Source organism: Odontomachus brunneus, unplaced genomic scaffold, assembly GCF_010583005.1.
Source record: "Odontomachus brunneus isolate Ranch 3 - 2012 unplaced genomic scaffold, Obru_v1 Obru_scaffold_141, whole genome shotgun sequence".
NCBI lineage: Eukaryota > Metazoa > Arthropoda > Insecta > Hymenoptera > Formicidae > Odontomachus > Odontomachus brunneus.
The window spans coordinates 148,207-160,037 of NW_022639591.1; the positions used below are offsets into that span (position 1 = coordinate 148,207).

Below are 11,831 nucleotides of genomic sequence, written 5' to 3' on the forward strand. Positions count from 1 at the left end.
TAAATGATGAAACGCATCACTTTGATACTTCTATATATATCTTATTAATAAAAGTTTTTATTCCATTTCTTACATTTCTTATATGTTTCCTATAAGAGAATCCTAATGATATTCTTCATTTCAAATATGTATCTTTTTGTGTTATTTTCTTCTAAATGATGAAACGCATCACTTTGATACTTCTATATATATCTTATTAATAAAAGTTTTTATTCCATTTCTTACATTTCTTATATGTTTCCTATAAGAGAATCCTAATGATATTCTTCATTTCAAATATGTATCTTTTTGTGTTATTTTCTTCTAAATGATGAAACGCATCACTTTGATACTTCTATATATATCTTATTAATAAAAGTTTTTATTCCATTTCTTACATTTCTTATATGTTTCCTATAAGAGAATCCTAATGATATTCTTCATTTCAAATATGTATCTTTTTGTGTTATTTTCTTCTAAATGATGAAACGCATCACTTTGATACTTCTATATATATCTTATTAATAAAAGTTTTTATTCCATTTCTTACATTTCTTATATGTTTCCTATAAGAGAATCCTAATGATATTCTTCATTTCAAATATGTATCTTTTTGTGTTATTTTCTTCTAAATGATGAAACGCATCACTTTGATACTTCTATATATATCTTATTAATAAAAGTTTTTATTCCATTTCTTACATTTCTTATATGTTTCCTATAAGAGAATCCTAATGATATTCTTCATTTCAAATATGTATCTTTTTGTGTTATTTTCTTCCAAATGATGAGACGCATCACTTTGGTACTTCTATATATACATACATATATATATATATATATATATATATATATATATATATATACATTTAGTACTCATAAATATGCTACAATTTTATTAATAAATAATTTAATATTTCGAATGCTGCAAAATGCTACTAAACTTGACTGCATTGTTTCTTCTAATTTGAGATATTTACTATAATAAGACAGAAGTTTAAAATGTAATAATAACATTTACATAAATCAACGTCTTTGACCAAAACTGAATTTTTCTTCAATTACTACCTATAAATTGTTCAATTATTGATAATATTTATCGGAATTAATAGTATTACTGACACAGAACCAGTTTATAAAAGATTGCACAATTCCACAGATAGTATAACTTTCTAAGGATGCAACTTTTGATATAAGTTGATATTTATTGTTCTGCTACCAATTTTGTTTCCGTTTTACATGGTCGTATTGGATTCATTTTTTGTTTTCCGTCACTAATCGAGCAAAAAATAGATCAGTTTTTAATCGGTCAAGCAAGGAATTGGCTGTAGAGACTCGGTCGACTTTATTATTTTTATCAGATAATGTGACACTCAAACAGCGAGTTACATCGGTGTCCACTAAATTGCGTACAATGTCACGATCAATACCAAAAGGCCGGCCGGAGCGGTTTAAATTTTGCGAACCATGTTTCGCAGATTGAAAACGATACAGTGTTCTCTCCAAACATATCGCAAATGTTTTTCATAATATTCGAAATGCTTTTTCTTCTCCAAAACTCGTACATCGTAATTAACGAAATAGACTCTATCAGGGTGTCAGAATGTCTCAGAATAATTTTCCAAGTTCTCGTAAAGGCATAGTATGGATTCAGGTGAACATAAAAGTTCTATACTATTTTACGATATTCGCAATAATTATCGAGATGTTAATTCAAGAACATTTGTGAATGATTACACGAAATATGATAGATAAACTGCAGTGACGACATCTGCCGACGTCTGATTGTAAATTAAGTAAATTTAAACAAAAAATTCTTCTATCTTTTTTCTAATAGCCTTGTAGATCTTTAGTTATTAATTAGATAACATTAATATATTATCACGATTGACTATTCGCCAATCTTCTTTAATTAATAAATAATATCTCAATAATTATTGCGAATATTACAAAATGGCTTTTATATTCATCTCAGTTTATGTCCACCTCCAAGAAAGCATATTTGTAAATAGTTCTATAAAACTAGATCAGTCACAATATTTTTGAGAAACTTATCAAAAATTGTATACTAACTTAATATTTTACGTCGTTTATATATAAATATTGAATATCATAATTTATGTATAAACGTGATATTAGTATGGATAATAACAATAGAGAAATGCAGTTTTACAAAAATATATAATATTTCGTTATAGGTTTACATAAATAGTGATAAAACATTATCATAATTATAAATTATAAAATTAACACTTTATTACACACTTAATGTCCACATTTTCCCTAGAAATTGATCTCATGATTTTTATCAGATTGACCTCAATTTGTTATTAGGTCCGTATAATGTAGTATTATCGGATTTTAAAAAGTCATGTAATACTGCGTTGTAATTAAGGCCTTATCTCGTCAAATCTTAGCCTAGATCCTTCTATACATAAGAAACATAATTCTTTAGATTTAATATGTTTTGTTTAATTCAAAATAAGTATAATCAGTGAATAAATTGTCCTAAAAACTAATTTTTAATAAAAAATATTAACGATTGTTATCACATTTCATACATTCGTGTTTTTCCGTGGCTGCCGTTCAAGGTCACCATACTATCTCCTAGATGTGATCGCTGGTTGCTTGAATTCGAAGATCAGATAGCAGATATCCATTCCAATAAACTAATAGCACTATTGACTCATTTTATATACGGTATTTTTATAGAGTTTACAAAACATAATAACATATTTACTGACAGATATTGAAAACAATGCAACAACAGTCGATATACGATTAATGTAATGCATTTTAACGAAACACTGACTTCATGATTACTTTTGAATTTATTAACTATTATAACAAATACAAACATTATAATAAACTATTATAACAAATACAAACATTATAACAAACCATTATAACAACAAATTAGTTTGAAATAAATTCAAGGAAATTTAACTCAAAGAAATTGGATCATTAAATAAAAAGACCCTTTGAAATATACTACTCCAAATAGCATTTTTTTATTAAGCAAATGTTTCTTCCAATGAAACAATATAATTTTTATTAAAACATTTCTTTACTAGGAAAAATTATATCTTGTATTAAAATATATTGTTTTAGCAAAACAAACAAATAATCACGAATAATAATAATGAAAATCACACACAAACAAATAAGAATACTAAACCTAGGAAAGTTTTATTCTGTGCAAAGAACTATATATAAAGTATAAATAATATTACATTAAGTTGCAATATTACATTAAATAAATACACTAGAATCCTAATGTGAATCTATAATATAACAGATCTAAATACATATCCTTACAAAAGACTTCTTTATTAACAGTTCTTACTGTATCCTTAGGAATTCTATAATAAGTTTATCTCTTAATTTTTTTATCTCAGGTATACTGTATTTAGGGTTACCCTATATTTTTCATGCAATTAAATCCCTATCAAGCATACCTAATGAAAATTTATATACGTATACATATAATGGGAATATTTATACCAAATATTTAAAAATATTATCAATATCATTCTTCTTTAATTTTCTTCGGATCCTTAGGGCTTTTCTTTTGAAAGTTCCGAAAATTTATTTGAGACCGAAGGTTTTTAATCCCTAAAGAATGGGAAAATTTTTCTTAAAATTCGTGTACGTGATTTTTTTTAGAGTTACTCACAAATTTAATGTCAGAATTTTTAAATTCAAAATGGCGGGTTAATTACAAATTTTTATATTTTTATATTTTTAAGTCAATGTACATAAAATTGAAGTTACATAAGTTTTAGGCTGACCATTTGGTCAGAATTGCAAAATAGAAAATCGCCCACCCAATATAAAAGTAACAAGTTACGGTATTTTTCAGACAATTAATATTAAAATAAGAATACTCATATTTTTGAATCATTAACTACGAATTTAAGATCAGAATTAAAAAATTGATATATATAAAAACCATTTATTTCAGTTATCATATTGGATCTGCCATTTTGAATTTTGTAATTCTGATCTTTGATTCGTGATCATAAATCTTAAAACTTTGTATGACTTTATTTGTGTATATTGGCTAAAAAATATAAAAGTTTACAATATTGAATCAGTAATTTTGTAAATTTTGAAATTCTCATCTCAGATTCGTGATGAGCGATCTCGAAAACTTTATATGCAAGACCTTTTAATTCAATTCGGTTAATGGTTTACGAAAAAGAAAGGGTGATATCGTGTGGTATAGCCTGTCCTTCAGGAATATCACGTTGTCGATGTGTGGACCCTGTGACGTGTCGATGCTTATCGTTTTTCACGTTTCCTTGTGGCGAGTGCCTCGTTTGTTTGTTGGTTACGTGGCACCCATTATCTACCACGGCCGCGCCAATAACAAAACAATACCTTCGCCAAAGCGTAGTCTTATCGTCGCGTGTCACGTCATTCTACTTCAATACTGCAAAAAACGAAGCAAAAAACGGGACAGGAAGCACTACGAAAAGGGCCCATTCGGGAACTGTCGAACACGCAGCTTCTTCTACGATCATTCGGAAGCGCCGCTGTCGATAATGACGCGACGTCGTAGCGTCTCGTACGATGGACTCTAATCGATTTATCGGATCGCATCGTAATACTGATCGGAATCGCTGGTGTAATTATGTTCTCAACGGGAGCCTCATAGGACCAATTTGCTGTACTAATTCTTTCATTCTTTCGCCAGCTTCCCTACAAAAAAGAAAAGATATCGAGCGAATGTTTGCCGTAGAATTTATTGTGACACCATAAGAGATTGCCTTCGACCATGTCGTTAATTGATAATTATTCTCACGCCAAACAACGCGCGTGTAATGTGCGTATAACTGAATAAGTATCAACGGAATGTCACGGTGCAGCTAAACGCATGTCACGATAACGAATGTCCTTGGATCGCGCTCGTTATCTGCTAAAATTAGTCTCGTAGAGCTGTCCACGATAAATGCTAGAAACAGTGCGATTTGTCGAAGTGAAGTGCGGGAATGTGAGCGCGAATACAAGTGCGGTGCGTGAATGTGCGTTTCGTTTGAGGCTGAACGCGTCATGGGAGGCAACCCTTTCTGTCACGTCGATTTCTCTCGGCTCTCAATTAAACGCTGATGAATTTTCATGAAATGCGTAACGAAATGTTCACCGATACGTTACATTTTTCCAAATAAATGTATGCGCGATCACGAAGATTTATTGGCTCGATACCATCGGCGCGATTGTCTGCCTTAATTGTTAGGATTTTATGCGTGCTCGCACGGAAGATACTGGCAAATTATAACAACAGATACAGAATTAGCACGAGTGATATTTGCATAGAGGATTTTAATGACAAAATAATTACATGCGAGTGTATATATACATGTGTATATGGGCGAGCGCATTGTGCATGAATAACAAAATATCTTTCTGCACATTATTAAGCATCGATATTCAATCGGATCACACGCCACATATTCACGCAGGTAAAAATTCTAAAGAAGAACGAAATCAGTGAAAGTTTAACGACGTAGCGGAAATGTCCTGCGTAAATACGTTTCGAATGCTGATCCGGCCGTGTAACGAGGTAAAAGCGGCGCTTCCGGAACATGATTGGCACTTATATTTCGAATTCTAACAGTTTACCGGTAAACTAAGCGATTAAGGAGATTCTAGCTGATCAATAAATATTTTATTAATAAAATCGTTTAAAACAACTGAAAAAAAATAATTTTGCAATAATATTATTAAGATGAGATTCATATATGTCAAAATATACCATCGTTTCTTTTTTATTTTAAAAATTATTAAATATTTTAAAAATAATAAAATGAAAAATGGTAGACAGTAAGCACTCAATTAATATAAATACCAATTATAAGAAAGAAGATATGAACATGAAATGTGTGCTAGATAGACTTTCATTATTAGGATATATGATAATCGATGATAAACTTTACAACTTTTTTAAATTATATTTATGAGCCAAATATATTGTATTAAATTAATCATTACATTCACAACGCAGAACAATGTAAATTTTTTGTTATATTGATGCAGCAACAAATTTGTTAAAAGTTATATATAGATTTTCATATTATATTTTGCATATTGTTTCGAAGAAATTTTAATACTTCTTTTCCTATTTCTATTGAGTTATTCTATGTAATGCGAACATAAGTGCTATATGAATTACATATTATATATCAGGGATGTAACTTCCATAAATCAATTAGTAAAGTTGCTGCTAAATTTATGTACAACTGTCTGGATATATTCTTTATACTGTATTTAATAAATAATCAGTTTTATTTTATTTAAATTAAAAAGGCATAAATGTTATATTATCATCAATAATAAATATAAAAATAAATATAGAAATATCATTATAAAAGGCTACTTTAAATTTTTATCGCTAATTTATTATGTATGCGATATATTATATTTTATTCATATATTGTTGATTTCTCATATATTTTCATATATTATCGAATATTCTCACCGAAAGATCTAAATTTCCATTTAATCTAATGGAAATTTGTAATACTTTATTTAAAAATGCTTAAATGTTCACTTTATTATGATAACAGTTTCTTAAATTTTTTTTAAATGCCTCATGTTAAAAGAAATTTGTTGTGTTATAAAATTTTTTCATACTTTTGTACGATACAAACTTAAAATAAAATATTTCGATAACACGATACGTTAAAGATTATTAAAGTTTCCCTTACGTTATTAATACGATTAACTTCTATATCATGTACATAAGGACAATGATTAATATTATACACAATTATTAGTACTATTCCATTTCCTAACATGGTGACATTTGAAATTTTTATCTTATATCATAAATATTCGTACATCATGATTGATTGCTCGAGGAAACGATAAGTGTATATAAAAATACCTATTTATAAAAAACATAATAAAAATCTCCATAAAAATCTGACAAAAATAGTACATAAGAAACCCAATAAAAACCACTCACAAGAAATCTAACAAAAACCCTCCATAAAAAAACTTAGCACAACCCATATAAAAAACAACCTAACAAACACTCATAAGAAACAATGTACAAAACTCAACACAAAAACCCTTTATAAAAAACCTAAGAAAAACTTCTATAAAAGGTTGTGAAAAACAACCTAAGATATCCTTATCCAAAGAAATTATAGAAAATAAAACTCAAGAAATAATACGAAATCAACAAAATGAGCCAAGTATATGATTCATTATTGTCAAGTTACAACAAATTATAACTGATAATATAAGAAATCAATACATAAAAGTTAATTTTATATATAATGAAAGACTTTTATTTAAATTAACATTTTCTTTTTAATAAATATTTTTATATATAAAATACATGCATTTATTATATAATACAAAAACTTTTTGACCGAAACATATTTATATACAAAAATCTTAAAAAAACTGCTGATATATCTTTTATTATTATCAAATTATAATAAATGATAACTGATAATATTCTCTTATCACCTGCAACAAATTTCATAGTTATAATATATATACATCCATTTAATTTTTTAACATAAAAATATATAAATTCTAAGTTCATATCTGTTCTACACAAATATATTTACACAAATTTTAAATCCCATGAACGAACTTTTAATTGAGATCAATCAAAGTAAAGTACAGAAACTTAGTATATTCGGGTCGTATTAGAATATATTTGCCTTTGCTATAAAAATTTAGAATGTTAAATGTTAAATCTGTTTTATCATGTTATAAATCTTTTTTATAATTATTTCTAATGCACAATTTTTAAAAGTATCGTCTTTATCTTTTGTATTTTCTGATATTTTTTTTTAATTGGTTCTTTGATGTTATCTATATCTTGCTGAATATCTGCTATTCTTTTATGATATTGAAAAGCATCTTTAAGTTGAAATTATATTAAAGAAAATACTTTTACATGCAAAAAACAATTCTGTTGGCGCAACCGAATTTTCGGTTACTCAGGGATCAGGCGAAAACTCAGAAACAGAAAAATTCCTTTATGAGGCTTCTGTATAGACAATTGTTTTCAGTTGCCTCAACCGAGTTTTAATATCATTGAATGTGCAGACGAATATTTTCGGTTGCAACAACAGAAATATTAGTTTTCATAACAGAGATATCGTTTCTGATCATTTGATTTTCAGTTGGTTCCTATTTGATTGCACTAATTGAAATTCTTTTTGCATGTACGTAACTATTATATTTTTTAATTCATATCTCTCCAAGATTTAAACAATAGTAACAAAGAAAAAATGTAATCACCGGTTCAGATTGAGTATTAACATTGTGTTTGTAATGATTAATAAGATATCTGCGTTAACGCGTTTTGTTAGATATAAAAATTCACCAATAACATAATATTGCACATTTTTAAAATACGGTTTAGTTTCTGTAATATCACATATACCATAATAATAATACAAAGGAGTAGATCTAAGTTTTTCAAGTTTACTTGGATACTGAGTATCTACTAAAAAAAAATGAAATATATCCGTAGAATCGGTACTTAACGTTTCAATCTCCTTGCAAGGCTCAAATTTTCTATTTCTAATCATATTTACGTCTATCTTATAGTAGTTTTGCTATCATATAATGGGATTCTTATCATCAGCAGCTTCACATCAACATCATGATCCACTTTCTCTACTATTCAACGTACGCATTTCAATATTCCAAAAGGAACTTCTTAATGATTTTGTTGAATTAACAATTTCAAATATATCTATTAACAATTTCAAATATATCTATTACGTTACTTTTTCCCTTTTTAGAAACATATATAGTAGTATACCAAGTAAGTAACGTAAATTTTTCGCCTACAAATTGAATATCTATATTTGCTTAATGTCCAAAATTAGGATAGATTTTAATATAATTAAAAATTTATTTTTATATTAAAAAATTTATTTTTATAAATATATTTTAATAACAAATTGTAACATTTCCTGAAATTAGACATTTATTGAAAAAAAAAACAATTAGAGAATATTAATAATCAGAAATATTCTAGAATTTTTAGACCTTTGTATATTCTTTGCTATGGTGGAAAATTATAATAATTTTATACTTATTTTCTCTTATTCATATTTTTTCCTGCTGCTATCCCTTTAATTGTCACAGAACTTTATAGCTTTACATATTTCCAAATTAATGACTTAAAATAATTGCAACAATTAAAAAATGGAAACATTTCCATTGTTATTATATTTATTTATTATTGTTATTATATTTATTGTTATTATATTATTGTTATTATATTTTTTTTTTAATTTTTTATCATTAATTTATCGGTCGAGAATCTTTTTGTTCAAATCCGTGTGCGTATATTTATTTCGATCACGTATCTTATCTATTATCGTCTATTATTTCAATTAATCATATCGAACACATTCAGAAAATGCGTAAATAACTGATGACATACGATGTATAAAAATTTTAAATATCATCGCCACGATGTACAAGAGATTTAAATAATCGTCGCGATATATAAGACTTAAATAATTGATGTCTGAAAAAGAATCCGACCGCTGAAAACTTATATTTTGAGCATTTTGTGGAAGTTTTATTTTTTGGAAAATTTCAGGACTGCATCAATTTTTATTAGATTGATCGTAATTGAAAACTTATATTAACATTTCTGTCAGAAGTACCATTAGATTTTGCATCACGTCTTTATTTCCTGACATATTTTAGTTGAAAGTACGATCGTCGCAAAAACTCCGGAAGAAACTGATAGCGTCGCGATCGTCATATATCATGAACATAGTCATATTCTCGGACCTGTCATTCTCGGGTATTCGTCTTTATGTACTTAGCGTCGTGACACTACCGCGTCGCTTGATGATAGCGACGCGATCATCATATACTATGAACATAGTTATACTCTCGGACCTGTCATTCTCGGATACTCATCTTTATGTATTTGACGTCATGACACTACTACGTCGCTTGATTTCTCGGATTCACATATATAATGTACAAATATTTATAATGTGTCTGACCGAAAACTGCAAATGTCACTATGCTAGAGAATGGAATATAATAGACATAATGGAGTGTGTGTATATCATAGATTTATCTTTTATTTAGTCGAATGTTAGAACCTCCTTAACGCGATAAGAGGAAAATTCCAGGCGGTTTTCTCTGGCATTAATTTTTCTCGTAATGTTCTCTCCCCTCTTCCCCGCTTCCTCCTTCCTTCTTTCCACCTATCTTTCTCGCGTGCTTCACGGCAAAAACGAAAGTCAAACTAATAAAGCGATTATTTGCGCAAAGCGATTATTTGCGCTGCTCGTATGTTTATGCGGCAAGCGACAAACGAATGATTATAAAAACGCTCGGTTAGATTAGCGTACGTTCGATTAGCCCGACTAGAAAAAGCGCGACTCGCACGTCACATGGCGGCTTTGCGAATTGAGCGAGCGCACGACCGATCGAATTTTCCGCCCGTATGGTATGTCGATAAACCTTGACCTTAACCGACTTTTCGGAGTAATTGGTGCGCAACGGAAAGGAAATCTTCGATCTACAGTATCGCACGGTGGCGAGTACCGCGAATCGACCTGTTTGTTTGTAGAAAATATGCGCGTTACAACGAACACGCGGCTCAGAGCAATTAGGGGGTCGTTTAATTTTTATGCACATGCTGCGAGAGTTTAATTTTTATGCACATGATTCAGCAGGAGAACAAATCGTTACGTAACACGCGTGACGCGTAACATCATCGCGATACACGCTACGATCGCGTGATAACCCGTTATCATTGTGCGTTCTCGGAAAATCTACGCGTCGTGATTACCTTTCTATGGAATGCGACTCCTCGGCGGTGCACATAAATGAAAAAAGAACGCCCACGCCAGCTTATCGACTTATCAACTTACCGGCATATACACTCAACTGTTAATGTTCTTAGAGCTATGCAAATACGGCACGATTAACATTACCTGTCTCCTCTAATCTTTCAAACTACGGGAACGAAAGACAACCCTAGCAGCATATAGTTGGCTGCTATAGATTCCACATTGTGCGCTGTAGATTCAACATTAGCTCAATGCTTTGTGCTGCTCGGAAAGTAGGACCTCTCTATTAAAAAAGATATAGAAGTAATAACGAACGCATGCATGGAGAAAATATTGTAACAAAAATTACAACAAAATTTTGTAATCTTAGACTGTACAAAAATTATGACCAAAATTCCAAGATATTTATTTAAGAATATTAGACAGATTCGACTACAAAATTGTTGCAATTAAGTGCTTTTTATATTGTATACTGGATAAATCGTGAAATTTAATATTTCTATTTATATTGTTACTTGTATATTTTATCCTATATTTATATTACATTACTTATATATTATAATTTGTATATTACTATTTGTAATTGATATTTATATTATAATATTATAGTAGAATTTAATATAAATGTAGTTTCCTTGTTACCATAACTCATTACGATTATTTCTCTATGTAATTATAATCACAATTACCAGATATTTTTATTAATATGTAGGATTCAGAATAGTTTGAATAAATTTTACGGCTTATTATGAGTTCATGATAGATTTACAAAACTTATGAATAAACTTATGAATCACTTAACACAAGTAACGTTTATTTGAATGCGGTATATGTATTTTTCTGTGTGTATATATTCCATCTTTACAAAAAACAATGTAAAATAAAATATAATTTTAATGTAATTTTTATTACATTTTCTCCGTATAGCGGGCCGTCGTCTTTGATGATTAAAATGGGGCACTTTCTCTCTCTCTCTCTCTCTCTCTCTCTGTCTCTCTCTCTCTCTCTCTCTCTCTCTCTCTCTCTCTCTCTCTCTCTCTCTCTCTC

General features: G+C 29.0%; 1 protein-coding gene across 14 annotated transcripts in view; it reads left to right on the top strand.

Annotated features, from left to right (window-relative positions):
• The window catches only part of LOC116850282 (pleckstrin homology domain-containing family G member 5), a 734,731-nt gene that overhangs the window by 3,723 nt on the left and 719,177 nt on the right, over nucleotides 1-11,831 (top strand). For 3 of the 14 annotated variants that reach the window (XM_032828361.1, XM_032828367.1, XM_032828371.1), the window contains exon 1: nucleotides 873-5,444. The exons of 9 other annotated variants lie outside the window; for them this stretch is intronic. The gene's annotated coding sequence lies outside the window, so the exon portion shown is untranslated. Of the gene's footprint in view, nucleotides 1-872; nucleotides 5,445-11,831 lie in introns of those variants that run through there. 2 more of the 14 variants (XM_032828374.1, XM_032828377.1) reach the window with 1 other exon arrangement.